The following is a 17,515-nucleotide window of genomic DNA, read 5'->3' on the forward strand; positions in this document are numbered from 1 at the left end:
GACACAGACACAATTTCAACCGAAAGGATGGTTATAAACTCAGCAATCATTGGAAATATGTCATCAACCACTTTGGGTCATGACTTGATTTGTGCTTTCTTGTCAACCTCCACTGTCAGCAGTGTGGGTATGTGGAGCGAGGTGCAATGATTGCCTGGCAGCCCTTTGATTGGCATAGACCCACTGCATTGGCGTTGCTTTCTCTTACATTATCATTACATGTCTCGGACTACATTCGTGAACACAAAGCAGATCTGAAACATGGTAGAACCAATACCTCTGCCGTTGCTGATCATTGTTTTAACGCTGCGGGCTCACACGAAATTGATTTTTCCAAGACGAAGGTACTCTGCAAACCCACCGGCTATCATCAGAGATTTGTTCATGAAGCCATCCAGATATATAAACACGGACACATCTTCAACTGAGATGGGTACAAACTGAGCAATCATTGGAAAGACGTTATTAACCAGGTAAAGTCTTAACTGACTGTGATGTTTCACTCTCATGCTCACATGTCCTTTGGATTGCACTTTCATGCTCACATGTCCTTTGGATTGCACTCTCATACTAGGCATGTCACCGATGCTTTGGCATACCAAGCTCGTGCATTGATATGCTAATCTCTCACAATACAATAGCCACAGCCTCAGGCAGACCATCTCTAGACCAGCCCTCTTACCCTGAGGCTGCATCCATCTCAAGCCTACATAAAACCTTGTTTCAGTAGCTTTCTCTCTCTCACCTGAAGACGGTCGCTTGTGTCAATTGATCATGAAATGTCATGATCAATTATTTTTTCTACCTACGTGACTTGACCGAAAAAACCAAAGAGTAACATTAGCTGCCCTGCCCATGCTGCCGACCATCTCTAAACCTGTATAAACAGTTTGCCTTTAGAGGCTAACTCCCCTTTACCTGATGACGACCGCTTGTGTTGCGATCGAAACGTCGTGGTTTTTGTTTTATTAATATATTTTTATTTTTAGTTTATTTAAATTACTGAAAGAACCAAGAATAAGGCTACATTATAGACTGCCAGTATGCTCACTCAGGTTAAGAACCAGGCTACAGTCTACATTATAGACTGCCAGTACACTCACCAAACGTAATAACCAGGCTCCAGTCTAAATTAGACTGCCAGTACACTCACTCCGATTAAGAACCAGGCTACAGTCTACATTAGTGTTTATTATTTGTATTTTTATTCACTTTGTAAAAAAAGAAATCTGTCTACGTGACTGATACGATTCCTCAATCTTAAAAAAATGTATATACAGTATATATATTTTTAAAAATATAAATTCCACTTCGATCGCAATTTAAGCATGTAAAAACCTTAAACCGAAATATCCCGACAGGATTCGAGCGCGTGTATAGCTCCTAATGTTTCGTTCGTTCTTATACGCGCACACATCACTACCAACCAAAAGCCCACCGCCACCCCTCCCCCAACCAAAGTTACTGCGGTCAAGTGACACGGAGTTCGAACTCTGTTCACTGCCCGCGTTGTCGTGCAAGTTGAGTGTTAATTGCGCACCCGCGTTGTCTGAGGGTCACGCACGGTCGTGGTGCCACTCACCCAGATCACTTGCGGAGACGCCCGCTGCTTGCTTGCCTCCTCCTCGACTCGCCCTTCCCTCGTCACTCACCACCAACTACTACAGCAGTAGTCGACCGAACGCTAAGATGTTGTTGGATAGATGGCTCGGACGGAGTCTTTCTTGGGCGTCCGATTTTTCGCCTCTGTCGGCGGCGGTGTCGCTACTCTGTCTGGCGGTGTGGGGACGCGGGCGAGCAGCTTTTAAAAGAAACACCTATCCCGCGTTAACCATTAACCCGCATCCCTGCCTCGTCGGCAGCAAAGGTCGCTAGATACTTGGACGCTACCACCACCACCAAGCTCCGAGAGAATCACACCAATCCCTTTCTTTGGCGCGCGTCTTTCTCTCTTCTGGCCAAATTTGGTTATGCGAGCTGGCGTTGGTGGTGGATGCTGTTGCTGCTTCTACAACACGCGTGTGTGTATATACACACACGGAAACAAATATACAGAGATTCCCCCTATATCATTCCACGGACTGGAGGGCAAGTGCGATTAGCGAACACCTATAAAGGCCGGTATGGCACACTAAATGGTGGAGGGTGGCCAGCACCACGGCCGGTTGCCTTTGTCTTTTAAAGACACAGGCGGACTTGATAACCTCCAAGACTGAGAGGTATACGCCAGGCTGTCGCGGTCACGTGACAAATTGACAGCTCATACCTTACCCCTGACGAAGTTTCCTGGCTTTTTATGACACGTGTAATCCTGGCCTCTTTCTACACATTTCATTATCGCCAGCCATAGTCAATCTCACTGCTGGGTGATTGCCTCTCAAATCCGTTGCCGTCCCTAACGATCCTGCGATGCAATCACCAAAGGGCCTGCACAGAAGAAAATTTCATCGCTCCGTCTCTGCAATCAATGTCCCAATCCCTTGTACAGTAGTAAATGTTACTTAAGATAAAGTTAAATGTATTTGGAGGGTATGATTTATCAATTTTTTATCATTATTAGACATGTATTTGCAGTCTTTGATTTATTATATAATAATTTAGGATTGGGAGATTACTAATACATTAGTAAAAACGAGGTTTGACTATACCAATGAATACATTTATTTCAGCAACAATACTAGTGTATGAGTTAAGTTATACGTATACACAATTCAACTACGCTTTAGCTAATGGTGTCATAATGATTAAATATGACTCTAAAGCAGGACTTGTGCAAGAAGTTCGAATTTTAGGTAGACCTGTTATTAATGAAAGTTTTGAAATGTTTACCACCTTTTCATGTCCACGAGCACTGCATGCGCGCTGTCATCTTTATCTCAACTCCAAACAGCAAATGTAAAATGACTAAATTCATAGGCTTCGGTGACTGTAGCACTATTATTGTAACTAGGTCGTGCCTGCGAAATTTCAGTTTTGTCCATAAAAGATTATCCGTACCACTGTGCTCCTGGCCAAATCAAGCTACCCACCAAAACAACCTCTCCCAAAAAACACACGTCGCCACCATCAGCTTTGGTGAATCCACGAGTGAATGTGTAATCAATCATCATAGGCCGTTCTCACCACATCACAACATAATCATGGGCATCGTTATGGAGAATATAACACATAGATTAGAAGCAGACAATCTGCCTTCTTTATATATCTGTCACTCCACATACAATCTAAGATTATTTATTACACAACCCATCGGCCCAACAGCCTTCTGGGACTAACATTTAAATAGTATTGATTCAGAATCAGCAAACACTGGACCGGCTTCAACACCACCTGTCTTATCAGAACACTCAGGCTTTCTTGAATCAATGCTAGTCAACTTCCATAAATCATGTTGACTTTATGGTACAATTGTGGTTATGAATACAATTGTGGTTAGATGCGTTTCTTACATAGTTGTACTACTGACGTGAATACGTTACAACACGTAAAGGAAACGTTCAGGTCAGCCTTGAAGAACCTCATATCATCAAGAAGTACTGTTTGCTAAAATGTTAATGTACTTTCACCGGTTTTGAATATGTGTCAACATATATTACGTGGAAATACTTCGATATAATACATAAATACATTGTACCAACGACAAACACATTGCAGCCTTGCAGAACGTAAGAGCAAGAACTGTTAGTGAGCACTTTATTAGGTGCATGAGAGATTAGTGTAGTCAGTAACAATTATAGCGACCTTAATCTTTTTAGTACATCTTTTGGCACTAGATACTAATTTAAGACCAAGTCGACCTTAGGATATGTACCGTGCAAATCGGAAGTGCGGGGGTAGTGCAACAAGCTAAACAGGACATGGTTTGAAACCGCTTGCCACTGTTGTTAATGGTTTGGAATCGAACCCAGGTCAACAGGTTCATAGCTCAGTGTAAGAACCACTGCACCACACACAAAGGCACTGAGACTCAATACCCCCAATTATGTAACGTGGCCAGGAATATAACTCAGATCTTTGAAAACAAATAAACAGACAATTCACCTCTATATCTGTCCATCCACATCAAAACAAACTCAAGTATATTTTACTGGACAAATCCCATCAGCCACACGGCCTTTTGGGATGGAATACAGGGTGACCCAAAAAAAACGGGCCCCGTGCACACGGGGCCTATTAGAGTTGGGGCCCGTTTTTTTGGGTCACCCTGTATTCCAGTACAGTATGAGCGTTGAAGGAGTATACGGTCTGCCTTTGTATTGAATTATACAGTATAAGGGACTGGATGAGTATTTTGTGTCAGGTTGTTGAGATCAAAGTGGAGTTCGCTAATAATCACATTCATCACCTTCCTTCACACATACACAATTGTTGGTGACCAACATGTCCAGCTCAGTTTAATAATTGACAAGATGTCAAGTAAGGGCTCATATCCATGTTTTTTGCTTGAACATTGCATCACTCCAAAACACCGAACCTTGACATCTTACACAATAATGCTCTTACGACATCTAACGATAAGCCTCAACACCATGTTTTAACAAAGAAACTGCATTTGTGTTGTAGTACAAGCAATGTACTTTTACTTGCGCATTGATAACTGCTGACTTCATATACAGTGTGTGCAGTATTCCAATATGTTCATTAACATTTTCAAGCACTGTATTGTAAACATTAAGCAACGACAACACGAGCTACAAAGATCAGGATTAAATTAAGTTAGGGCGAATGTAGCCAATTACCGTAGGATTTAAAAATGGCATGCGGCTTACGGTTATCTGATACCAAAAATGGGATGAAAATTGTGAATATATGACGGTCTCGTTTTTATTATCACCGTATAGCATGTCTTAAGTAAAGGAGGGGGGCAAGGGGGAGAGCTGGCGGGGAACGGACGGAGAAGGCTGGGAACAAGTTTGGACTGCGGGAAGAAATGAAGGACGAAACCTCTGCAACCTCGTGTCGGCTCTACCTTACATCGGGTGGCAGCGGTGGTTCCGACAATGGCTACAACCTCCGTGGAAAAGAGCCAATGGAAGAGGAAGCAGGGGCCGGGACCCCCCCCCCCCCCCCCCGGGGATCCCCCCAGGGCCAGGGCAACAAGAGAGCCTTCTCGCGGGAGCAGCAGCAGCAGGGGGCCCGGACCCCATGCAGGACCGCATTGTCCGCGTGGAGAGGGCGCTCCAGGAGGTATTGCGCCGGCTCCCTATGGGGGGCCTGCCGGCGCCAAGATCCCCTCTCGCACTCGTTCTACTACTGGAGGAGGCGCCACAGGACCCGGCGGCCGACCAGCCGGCTGGGCATGAGCCACAACCACGGCTTTACTTTATAAATGTATTAACATGTCACTGTTCATTGACACTGTAATAACCTAATTAATGCTTAATTTTGTTAACCTTAATTAGCTGGAGAGAGCAGTAATAATGTCTCATTTAAAATACAACTCTCGCGATGATAACAGTAACGTGCCTAAGCACTGACTCATTCCTTTATTGCACCGTGTTGCAACATTTCGGGAGTGTAAAGTTTAGCCTTCACCCACCTATGGTCACCCCATAAATACGCAGACAACACCACACTACAATCACAAAAAAAATGTTTTACACGTAACATCAGCCACATGGCCTTCTGTCAGTGATGTATTTATTTATGAAACCATTGGTTTAATACAAGTGTAGTGACTAATTCGGAGACAGTAAGACTTGGAGACACTTCCTTTAATTAACAAACACCATCGGAATAATACATACCCTACGTGGGTGCACACTTTACAGTCGCTAGCCTAAACACAACTCTAACCGTCTAACACTGACGGTGCTGACGGAGACAGCCAACAACCATCTAGCAGCGCAATATTGAGTGAAGACAGCAGCGACGATGGCGACGAATGACAGAGCGATGGCGACGAGATGGTAACGACTATCTTGAACAGCATGACGGAGATCCCACTTCCAGCAACAGCCCCGAGGTCCCCCACAAGAGCCCCTTCTTATACTCTCCCTCTCGGGAACCCACGAGTGGGTTCCCGAGGCTTCCCGATAGGCCCCCTCTGTGACCTTTCCCCAAGATTTCCACTTCTCGCCCTTGCCCAAAGGCTCTCGGGAGTTCTTCCCAGACCATGTGACCACCCATTGGCCCCCTCCATCGGTGCCCCCCCTCCAGTATCATCCGGTCATATGTCCCCAGGTCAGCCAGAGTATCATGCCCCCAACATAACCCTAGCTGGCTGACACTCTCTTGCTCTCTCAACTGGAGCCCACACCGCACGCTATGCGTGGTGCCACCACGCTTAACCAGCGCTCACCAAAGCCCCCACTAGGGCTGGTACTACACCCCGTGTCCGGGGTGTACACACAACAGTATACATCCCGCTGTGGCCTCGCAGGCCCGGTGTTGTATACTAACCCTTCCTCCAAAATTGAGATTAATAATATTTGATGATTTTTATATATTATCTTTTTACTTGTTTTTTTTAAACACACCAAAGCGCAGCAAACTGCAAAACACCAGGTGTTGTTAAGTGATGAACTGGAGGAGGGCTAGGATGGCAGAATTTGCAACCTTGCTTCAAGGAAAGATAAGGCCTGATGAACGGGCACATGTCACCCGTGCAGGCGGCAGAGACAGTGGGAGTGTCAGCCAGACATAGTTAAGGCAAAAAGCCCAACCATCCTGCATGGTTTTAAAGTAACGTCAAAATTCGAAATTCAACAACAGAGTAGGCTAAAGTATCGATCCTCGCGCTCGCTCAAATTGGAGACCAGGCTGCGAGCTACATCAATGAACCATTGCCCATTTGCTAATCCAATACTGAATGTTAATATTACTGAAGTCAAAACGAATTCTATGACCTCAGCACATGGGCAAATAATAGGGCAGTGTCGACTCAAAGGCAATGGAAGAAAACAGAGGCGCCTTTGTCTAAATCACAACCACAGAAAGCCAGGAATCATCACTGATTGTGTGTTTAGGGATTCCGAGCTAGTTGGAACACGTGCACACAGGGGGGGAGGTAGAAGTACGCCTTGTCCTCCTGCAGCTGAGGGAGCAAAGATAAACCCAAGAAGGCCAAGAAATTAAATTAAGTGGGTCAGCTCAAGGCTGTGTGCACAGGGGAGGGAGCTGATTTAAACAACCCTGCACGTCTGAACGTGAGGGGGCCCTGGACCTGAAATTAAGAATAACACTCCCAGAGCAGAAGGTGATACACGGTGAGACGAGAATAAGAGGGTTGTATATCTCTCAAGGATGCAGACCCAGCTGAACAACAAGGCTGCGGGGGTCACCAGAAGTTCGCGTTCGCCTAGTTAAGACAAAAAGCTCAATTATTCTGTATTGCTATTAAAGTAACGTTAAAGTCGGAATTTAACAACAGGATAGGCTAAAGTTTGATATTCACACCCACTCCAATTAAACCAGGTCACAAGTACGCCTACTGAACCATCACCATCATTAAGTCAATATGAAATGTTATTTCCATACTTTAATGCTTTCTATACAACTCGACCCGAAGCATATGCATGAAAAGACAAAAGTAAAACTTATGAAAAGCCAGGATAACGGGATGAATCACCACCAGGTCGAATATAAATACATAATAAAAAAACGATGTTAAACCCAGGGTCGGAGAGAAAGGGAGATCCCGGCCGTCTTTGTATCTCCGCCGCGCGGGATAGGAGTGTGTATACGCTCGGGGAAACACCTCCACTTGAGTCAAGCACCACGATGGGAAACGACAGACCTTAGGTTACATACAGAATCATAACTGTGAAATAGTAAGGGACAAATGTTAACTTAAAACTTCTTAACCATTTCTTTGTGCGCCGGGTCGGAGAGAGTGTTGCCCCTCCCTCCAGGTGGTGCAACACGAACAAAGACGCCTATGAGACGATTTGTAACGTCTGTGTTTTGGGTTCATGAAGAAGGCCAGACAAGAGATAATATTGCACCCAGACAGAGAGACGACCTCGAGGCAATTTGTAACACCTGATTGTTTGCTCGTGGGTTTTATGGAGGGAGTGGGACAACGGAATACCGTGAGTGATGCACACAAGGACATACGGACGTACGGACAGATCCTGACACAGCAAAAATCGAAAAGAAGCCCCGCCTTGTGGGCGGGATCCAGGGGGATTTTTCGGCATAAAGGAAAGGATCCTGAGCATTGGGAATTAGTGCGACCAGTGGGTTGGCTCAGGAACGAGTGCGACCAGAGGGTCGACTCAGGAGTGCGACCAGAGGGTCGACTCAGGAGTGCGACCAGCGGGTCGGCTCACGTGGGGGGTGCGACCAGCGGGTCGACTCAGGAGCGAGCTGCGACCAGCGGGTCGGCTCGACTCATCTTCAGCTCGTCAACCTCTGCCGAGTCGGAGGTCTCTGCTGCCGCCGGAGTGGTGAGCATCGCGGTTCGGCGACGACCCAGCACTGCGCGCTGCGAGCGGGTTGTGGGCGCCACCTACCGACCGGGTTCCGAACTGCGACAGCGTATCAACAGCCATCCGAACCAGTTCACCACGGTGACAGGGGAGCGACTGATACGTATGACGCGCACCGCCCCCTCATCACACGACCACCAGGCGTCTGTTTGACATAAAGAATCGACTCCGAACACTGACTATTCAAGACAACTCTTACCACTCAAACACACTCGAACCCATAAGCCATCCGTGGCTGGGAAGGCATCACAACGAGACCGAGTGATGGCCATCCGTCGTTTATAAAAGTATTCGTAATTTTTATCTTTAATATTTAGTGGGCTGTACTCTTAATCGCATAAATTCCCAACAGATCCATCAATACGAACTGATTTTTGGCACCTCCTTCCGCCGAGCCACGCTCACGTGGGGAGTGGTGGCCCACCGGATCCTTATCAGGTGATCTGGTCCCCAATTAGTAAACTTGGTATAAGATAACGATCTTCGGAAAAGGAGCACCGTCGCAGGCCCTTACTCCGAGCCGTTCTGTTGTCAGATAACCTGCCGATGTATCTGTTGAGATTGGTGCCTTTAAGAATAATAACTGTTTTTGATTGTGTTTTTTTATCGCCGTATAATCTTTCAAGTATCTTTCAGTCATAATCGCCGCACGTACTCGCATCCTCTACAGAATATTCAACTGTCCCGTGACCCAAGGTGCTAACAACGTGATAAGGGTTGCGTATGATCAATAAGGAGTGCGGTACTGCGTGAACAAAATTGAGTATAATCATTCATTAACGTTAAGGTTTTCTTAGCATAGTATTTGCATATTTTAACGACTCTCTCTCTCACTAACAACCATCGCGTTATGCGGGATCCATGTGCCGTTGTCAAAGTGAAATCAGACAATCGTTGATGATACTGTATTGATGCCGTGTTGACGTTCCGGGATTGAGAGTTCGCATACTATATCATAGTTAAGGTTGAATTAGTAATAAATTGATCAATACAGAAGTGGTTGTGTGATTCTTTCCTGAAATCTATGCATAAGATCTGCTTCTGCGTTGAGATCTGAACTTGGTGACCTTAATAAACACACTAACACATACTCAGTAAATGTTAAAGCGATAACGGGGTGAACCGGGGACCTAAAATATAACCACGAATACACACTCTGGGAATGTTAAAGCGAGAATGAGACGAACCTAGACAACGATGCCGAGTTAATCTAAGTTAATCTTGCATACTTACACCACACCTGCATAACTGCATACGATTAATTGCCTTATTCCGATCGATAACCCACCCTCATCACCGAGGCGGGGTCTGGTTATCATAACGACTTGCATTATCATAATTACACCCACTCGCATAATTAATACGATTACCTCTCGAATTGGCATAATTAAAATGTGCGTAATTACATAAATTAACATATTTCCGGATAATTACACATTTGGCCAAATTTCATTTAATTATTATTATTTTCACTGAATATTCATAACCCACATATACAACATAATAATTTCACCCACGCACGCATACAACATAACAAATTTTGATAACCAACATATACAACACCGGCACCAAACAGTGACACAGTGACATTCCCAGTCACCACACAAGCATGCTCCAAACCGCATCTCTGCACTCCTGCCAGTATCTGTAAGCCAACGTTTCAAAGAAGAAGAGCGATTTGTTGTTTTGTTTTTTTCTTTGAGAGTGGCATCACATGCAGAGTTGCTTGTGTAGCGGTGTTACGGGAGGGAAACGGACAAACACACAGGGGTGTCCACATCCACGTCCGCAAACGGTTACCACTCTGGGGGCTGTGGGGGGATGCTGGGATCCCACACAGCCCCACCCCTCGGTGGCAAATTGAAATAAAAGGCAGGGAGCGAGAGGGCTCGTGGTTCAGTGTTGGGGAGCTAACGAGTGAAAAACCAGTGAAGACTGAAGACCGGCAGATAGGCCCTGGAACTCTTCTGACTCGCCGTCCTTCTCAGGACCGAGCAGAGCAAGCCAGTGGCGCGGCCCCAGAGCCTCAGAGCCGATGTTCTTCTAAGAGCCGTGTCTGTCTGGCTGGGTGTCGTGACCTGTGCCTTGACCAGGGCCGGGTCAGATAGCCTCCCATAGCACCCTTAGCGGAGGACCTGGGAGCAGACCAGTTAGGCAGATAGCCTAGGAGTGTATCCCAGTCCAGTACGGGTAAAGGGGCCATTACTCCTTCAGTGTTGTATGCTTTGCCCTGTGCCGAGTGTAAGGTTATAATAAATAGTGTGCCTCGACGACACCGTCTCTGTCACCTGTGAACACACTACACTTGTACACAAACACAGCAACAGGTATAGAACAGATGACAAACACATTCTGACTTTAATAAACAAAATAAGTTATGGAATAAACTGTCTATTTGGTTTATGTCCCCCTTAGTTCACAATACAGTTTGACTATTTTGTCACCAAGGCATTACATAACGACATTATTTACGTAAGATCATGTAATTATCTTTAAGATTTACGTTTCTTTTAAATGGCTGCCCCACAAGAGGGCAGCCAAAGAGCCACAAAGCAGAAGCCAAAGAGCCACAAGGCAGAAGCCATAGAGCCACACGTGGCTCCGGAGCCGCAGGTTGCCGTCCCCTGATATACGCAGTCACAGAGGTGGTCTCCAGTAGCGTTGCTGGTAGCAGCAACACCTGAAACAATGCTATTTTACTTATCGATGTCACAAGCCAGGTGTGTATAATCGTGATGATAACGGGTTGATGTGAGGTCACCCACTCGCCTTACCTGGCTTGCGTTTTGAAAATCAAGCACCGAGTTGGGCAGCACTCAGTGCCAACACGACACCCCATTCCCTTGTAATTGGTTGCCATTGCATTTCAACTTACATATGCGTGGAGTAGCCAATCAACCAATGGTTGCACGAGTTGGATGAGAAAGTGCGAGAATTGGCAATGGTCCACCCAACACTCACTCGCGCTGTCTCACTTCTGACTTGTGAATCGTATCCAGCTCTTGGCTTGACTAGTTCCCCATGGGGGTTTAACAAATTAATTGTCCACGCTCTGCTATTCAACCTTGATAGTCGATATGAGTAGCAGTGGAGCGCGTTGAAACATCTTATTCATGAGGACAGAACCCCTTCAGTTGATAATGGCCATTGTGTGTGAACGGGTTTGGATCAGGTAGGAATCAATTGACCCCATAAAGTCACCCAGTCTAAATGATAAAATTACGTAGCTTGAAATATTACAATGAGTTTTTGTGCGTGTGCTCAAAGAGCATGTTATCACGTTTGCGTTGAATTACAACACAATTTTTTCACCTTTAACTGCAGTTCAACAGAATACAGTGTTCAAAGAATACAACCTCCATCTTCTCGAATATGCCAAGCGTTCTGTTACCATCTCAGGAGAAAAATCTCCCGTCATTCACGCAGCATTCGTACGGAGTTGGTCGAGTGCATTATGTAATTGATGCATCTTTCAAACACTTTCATTATTTTAAAGCCTAAAGCTACATTGCAGTCTAGTACAATTCTCCTTTTGAATTGATTTATGCCATAAGCTGTGTACTGGGCTTTTATGCATGAAAAACTATAATTACACGTCTCTTAAACATGCTCGATAATACGCGAAGCATTTTATCTGCATAGCTCGAGTTCGCGTGACAGAAAAAACTGGCGCTCATGCTGTAGTTGGTAAGGCGGGAAACATTCGGTAATGAGTACCACTTAACCACAAACTTTTTTTGTTAAAATAAAATGTACGCTTTTGAAATATTTTAACTTGGACACTTTTCCAGGTTTGCAGAACCACATTTTTGCAGTAGTACCACCATATTGATGTAAGAAAAGCAAGCTTCGGCATGACATCACTCGAGGAACGATGGCAGATGGACGAGATAGGTGAGTGAATGGCAACAACAGTAGAAGTGGAGGGATGATATCGGCACGTGTGGAGATAGATTGTGGCTTCACAGGGTGATGGGAGATGGCAATGGCATGGGGAGGTCTTCATCCAGCAGTGATTAAGGGCTGCTGATGATGAATAGTAAGGTGGACTAGGATAACAATTATATATAGAGGTAAGCGGAAGAAGTTTGGGGTGCTTTTGGAAACCAATATTTGATAATGAAAAGTATATCCGAATGTGTCTGAAGAGAAAATGTCAGTGCATATTATCTGCTGTGATCTAATAAATCAGAAACATGTATACCAACCAAAAAAATAAAAGCCGAATACCAGGAAGCATGAAAACAAACAATTTACATTGAGAGACAGAAAAGGGGACACATACACCGGAAAACAGATGCAAATCCGAGACATTGTAGTTGTGGGGCCCGACGTCCACCCCGCCGCTCTTAATGGGGAAGGTGGGGCACAACGTCCGCCCATTCTTTTCCCTCCTCCACCGCATCGGGCTGCCCTTGCCTGGCACCCGCCGACCGAGTAACTGGGCCCCCTTGGTTAGCGCCATCCCTAAAGGGCCGTCCATAAATGACGTCACGCACCTGGGGGGGGGGGGTCAGACATTTGTGACAATGTGTGACGAGGGGGGGGGGCGGTTGATGTGACGTCACATCAAAATGCGCAACTTTAAATAAATATAGACAACACGTTAATTAATTAAATAGACTTTTTGATAAAAAAAAATCCTACAACATCAGAGTGCAGCGGCACATTAAATACGCACTACAATGACAATAGTTTAAAGTGATTTGAAGCATGTTTTATTTTGGGGGGGGGCAGGGCTTTGTGACGTCATATTTGAAGGGGGGTCTGACTTTTTGTGACGCCATGTGACGAGGGGGGGGGGGGGGTGTAAAAAATCGTCCAAAATCGCGTTAAGTCATTTATGGACGATGGACGGCCCCTAAAGGACACGCTGTATTGCTCGTATATCGTCGCTGCAGTCACTGCCGTCACACGGATGCTGTGAGTGGCCAAGAGAGGAGGACTGACTGAGATCTTCACGACCCAGATGTAGGAGACGAGATCCCCCTTAGTTAAAAAAAGACATGGGTCACGTGATACCGCGCGACCAATCGTGCGCCCACCTGTGGCTATGCCGGGCTTGCTTCTTCGCTGCATGCGTTGAGCTCCCCCGACATATTGTTTTCTTTTCCCGCACTTTTCACTCTGCCCCCCCCCCCCACGCTGTATTTAGGAATGTATGACTCATCGCAGCTGACTCGGTAATCTGTTTGCACCCATACACTATCAAGCCAATTCAGGGGCACTGCGATGTAAACTGTCCTATTGGGTCGAGCCAATCTCTTGGCATCGGGAAACCGTTGGACATTCCCCAGAGCAATCCTTGGATTAAAACCCGACTGCCAGGTGACCCAACGTCAGGACATTATGTGTGTGAGATGTGTGTGTATTCAGTGTGGGGTCAGGGGGGGGGGGGGTCGTGGCGCGTGCAGAGTGGCTTCGAGGCCGTGGCACCACATAGCCCCCCGAGGTGCCTGTCCCCGTCCCGGGCTGACTGGAGCACCTCGCCTGGGTCGCTCCAACCAGGTAGCGCCGCGGAGTCCGCAGGGTCCGCCCAGTTCTCATTGCTAATGGCTCAGCTTCACGAGGCCCCGGTGGTGGTCTCCGCCTCCATTCCAGAGGCTCCTCCTGCTCTCCAACGTCACCTGTCTGGGGAACAAACTCAGGTGCGGAGGGGTTTAGGTGCCACCGTGCCCACCGCCTCCTTGCTGGGCCGGGGTCCGCTGGAGGCTCAGGCCTAGCGGGGCCCATGTATGGAGTGAAGCCGTCAGGTATGGAGGGCACACGAGAGGCAGGCACCTTCCTGGAAGGGGTCGCCTTCCAGGGTTTCAATCGGCGTATATTTACCACCGTCTCCCGACCCCTCCCCCCACCTTGAATTAGCACCGTCCAGGGGAAGATCTGCCACACCACGGTCCAGAGTCCTCGCCAGTAGGTGGTTAGTTTCCCCACCTGTCCGGGCCCCACACGCGGGGTATGCAGCTACACCTTAGAGCCCGCCGAGTAGAAGGGGGGCTCCACATGGGGACGGGTGCCCTGCTCTTGCCGCTGGTGGGTGGCCTCCCCATGCTGGTAGGCCCGGCAATGGGCCACACGCAGGGTTTCCATCAGGTAATCCACGGGCTGGCTCCCCTCCTCTGGCTGCGGCGGGGGAATGCCGAGTCGATGTGTGTACCATGGTGTTTTAGGCAAACAGGGTGTAGGGGAGGTGTTCATCCCAATACAGGTGATTGGTGGCTGCCATGCGCTGGAACTTCCTGGCCAGGGTCTGGTTCATGCGCTCCACCATACCATTTGCCTGGGGGTGGTACACTGTGGTTCGGTCCTTCTGGATTCCGAACTCCCGGCACAGCACCTGAAATAACTCTGCCTCGAACTCACTACCCTGGTCTGTAATGACTCATTCGGGAATCCCATGTTTAAGCACGTAATGCTCAATAAACGCCCAGGCGACCACAAGCCACAAGGGCTGTCTTATCTGGGATGGCCACTGCCACTGGGTAACGAGTGAAATATTCCACAGCCATGAGTATTTATCGGTTGCCTCAGTGGGATCGTGGGACCAGCCTCTGTAGGTCGACTCCGACCAGCTGGTTAGCTCGGCTGATGTCGAATGGCCTCAAGGGTACCTGATACCGTGCCAGTTTCTGCCCACACTGTTAAAAAGCATGGCAGCCCTGTACCCAGTTGGCCATGTCTTCGGCCAAAGGTATTGGCGATGAAAGGTCTCCCGGGTGCGCCGTTCCCCGTCATGGCCCCCGAGCAGGTGGTTGTGCACCAGCCACAGCAGCTGGGGTCCCACCTGGGCGAGAACACAAATACACCCCGGCTGCCTGGCTTTGGCTAGTTCCCTTACCACCCTATCCTTCACACACAACCGGGAGTGCAACCCACTCCAGGGACCCTGAAGGGCCGCCTCGACATCTGCCAGGCCTAGGTCCTGCTGCTGTGCCTGTAGTAGTTGCTCATTGTCCAAGCCGGGAAATGCGCAGCCAATGTCCTTTTGGATCCAGCTGGATTGGCCAGAGTGTCCCACCAGGCCCATGGGTGTGGGGTCCGTGCCCGCTGGGCAGCCCCCCGGGACCTCGGTCTGCATCTCGTTTATTATCTGCAGATTATACTCCTTCAGCTGTGTCAGCCACCGGGTCATCTGCCCCCGTGGCTCCTGTTCCCAACCGACTGCTGCAGGCATCGATGTCTAGGATGAAATGTGGTTTGAGCTTTAGATGGGCCGCTCGCAGTCGTTGGAACACCTCCCACAACCTGGATCAGTGTTCGGGCAGGGATTTACTGAACACTATCACGTCATTCAGATAAATCAAACACTGTTCCCACTGCAAGCCTCGCATCACCAACTCCATCAACCGCTGGAATGTCGCGGGTGCGTTAGTGAGTCCGAATGTAAGCACACGAAACTCGAACAGTCCCATTGGGGTGGTCAATGCAGTGTTCGGCCAATCCTCCTCTGCCATTTCCACCTGCCAATACCTGGATGCCAGATCTAGGGTGGAGAAATATCGTGCCCCCGTGAGGCTGTCAAAAGTGTCATCGATGCGGGGGATGGGGAAGGCACCGTCGAGAGTAACCGTGTTCAGTTTCTGATAATCGACAGAAAACATGTCGATCCATCATTTTTTGTCACTAGCACAACCAGGGTGGACAAGGGGCTCGATGAGCGCTGGATTATGTTATCGCAACGCATAGTCGCGACCACCTCCTTGATCTGGGCCCGCTCGGGCGCACCCACTCAGTAAGCGAGGAACTTAGTGGATCGGGCCGCACCTATGTCAATTTGGTGCTTGACGAGGTCCATCCAGCCAACATCTGAATTATGCTCACTAAATACGTTGGCGTATTCCCACAGCAACTCCCGCAGCTGATCGGCCTCCACCTTGGTTAATTCCTCCCACGTACCTGGAGTGCGTTGAGCAAGGGAACAACCTCAGCTCGGGGAGTCGGGCCAACCTGCCACGCCCGGTCCTGGTTGTCCTCGGGGGGCTAGGGTCGTCTTTCCACAGGGCGAACACAGAGTTGTTTGAGTGGTGCGCCTGTAGTGGGTGCACTGTTGCCACTGGGGTGCGCCGTCGCAACTTTTCTGGGGTACTGTGGGGGTTAAAGACTCGCAGAAACAGCTGGCTCCCATCAGCGTTCACCAACGTAGCCAACGCCACAATCCTGTACCGTACTACCAACTCCAGGTGAGGAGTTAACATTACCTCACCTGTCAGTGAGAGGGGTCGGTGGGGGCCGTCACCAGCGGCAACAACATCTCAGCGAGGGGGCCAATGGTAATGGCTGACACCAGGGTGGCGGCCCCGGGCTCGAAGTGAAGGTGATCCAGCTCCCGTTCCAGAAACGGGATCCTTTCCCCGCTACCCTCTATGGTGGAGCATTGCTGGTGGGGCTGCACATTGAGCCCCAACTTTTCCAGGAGGTTAGTACCTGCAATGCACTCGTGGCATAACACACTCAACACTTAATATTCCTGGTTACACACCTGGTGTCCGAGGCAGACCTCAAACGTGATTCTCCTCAGTAGGCCCATTCCAGGTCCACTTGCAGTGTACAACGCGCGGTCCGGGGCCTGTAGGCGGCCAAAGTCGACCCCGACTATGCTGCAATGTGTTGCGCTCATGAGCGAGACTACCACTCCCGTGTCCAGAAAAATCTGGGTATGCCACCCGTTCACCTGCCCTTCCACCAGCGACGTGGCCCCCGTGATCCCTGCCAATAGCTCCCACAGCCAGTTACCCGCAGTCGCCACATTCTCAGGTGTTGTTGTAGGTATCTGCTTGGAGGTCACTCGCTCGCCATTATTATTGTCTACTTGTGCTGGGACTGCGTCAATTGCACCCCTAGGTGGTCCACTATCTAGGGGGCGTTAGGGTTTAACCCTGGCGCTTTGCCTAGTGCGGGCGATCTGGGGACAGTCTCGCACGAGATGCCCCCATCGGTCACACAGGTAGCACGCACGGGGAAGGGCGGTAGCTCCATAAGAGGCCCCTTGCCCATTCCCCCTCCCCCTCCCAATGCGCATCTGTCGAAATCTGTCTCCAGTTGAGACAATCGCCCGGTTAGCCCCCCAATAGTAGAGCCTAATC

At 48.4% G+C, this 17,515-nt stretch overlaps 1 protein-coding gene across 1 annotated transcript in view; it reads right to left on the bottom strand.

Moving 5' to 3' along the window:
* LOC133345077 (ATP-dependent translocase ABCB1-like) overlaps positions 1–2,098 on the bottom strand; it is a 36,311-nt gene extending 34,213 nt beyond the window's left edge. The window contains exon 1 of the mRNA XM_061555530.1: positions 1,583–2,098. The gene's annotated coding sequence lies outside the window, so the exon portion shown is untranslated. The remainder of the gene's footprint in view (positions 1–1,582) is intronic.
* Positions 2,099–17,515: the final 15,417 nt, after the last annotated feature.

The sequence above is a fragment of the Lethenteron reissneri genome, chromosome 21 (assembly GCF_015708825.2).
Source record: "Lethenteron reissneri isolate LAM-NWPU_2019-01 chromosome 21, ASM1570882v1, whole genome shotgun sequence".
NCBI classification, from domain to species: domain Eukaryota; kingdom Metazoa; phylum Chordata; class Hyperoartia; order Petromyzontiformes; family Petromyzontidae; genus Lethenteron; species Lethenteron reissneri.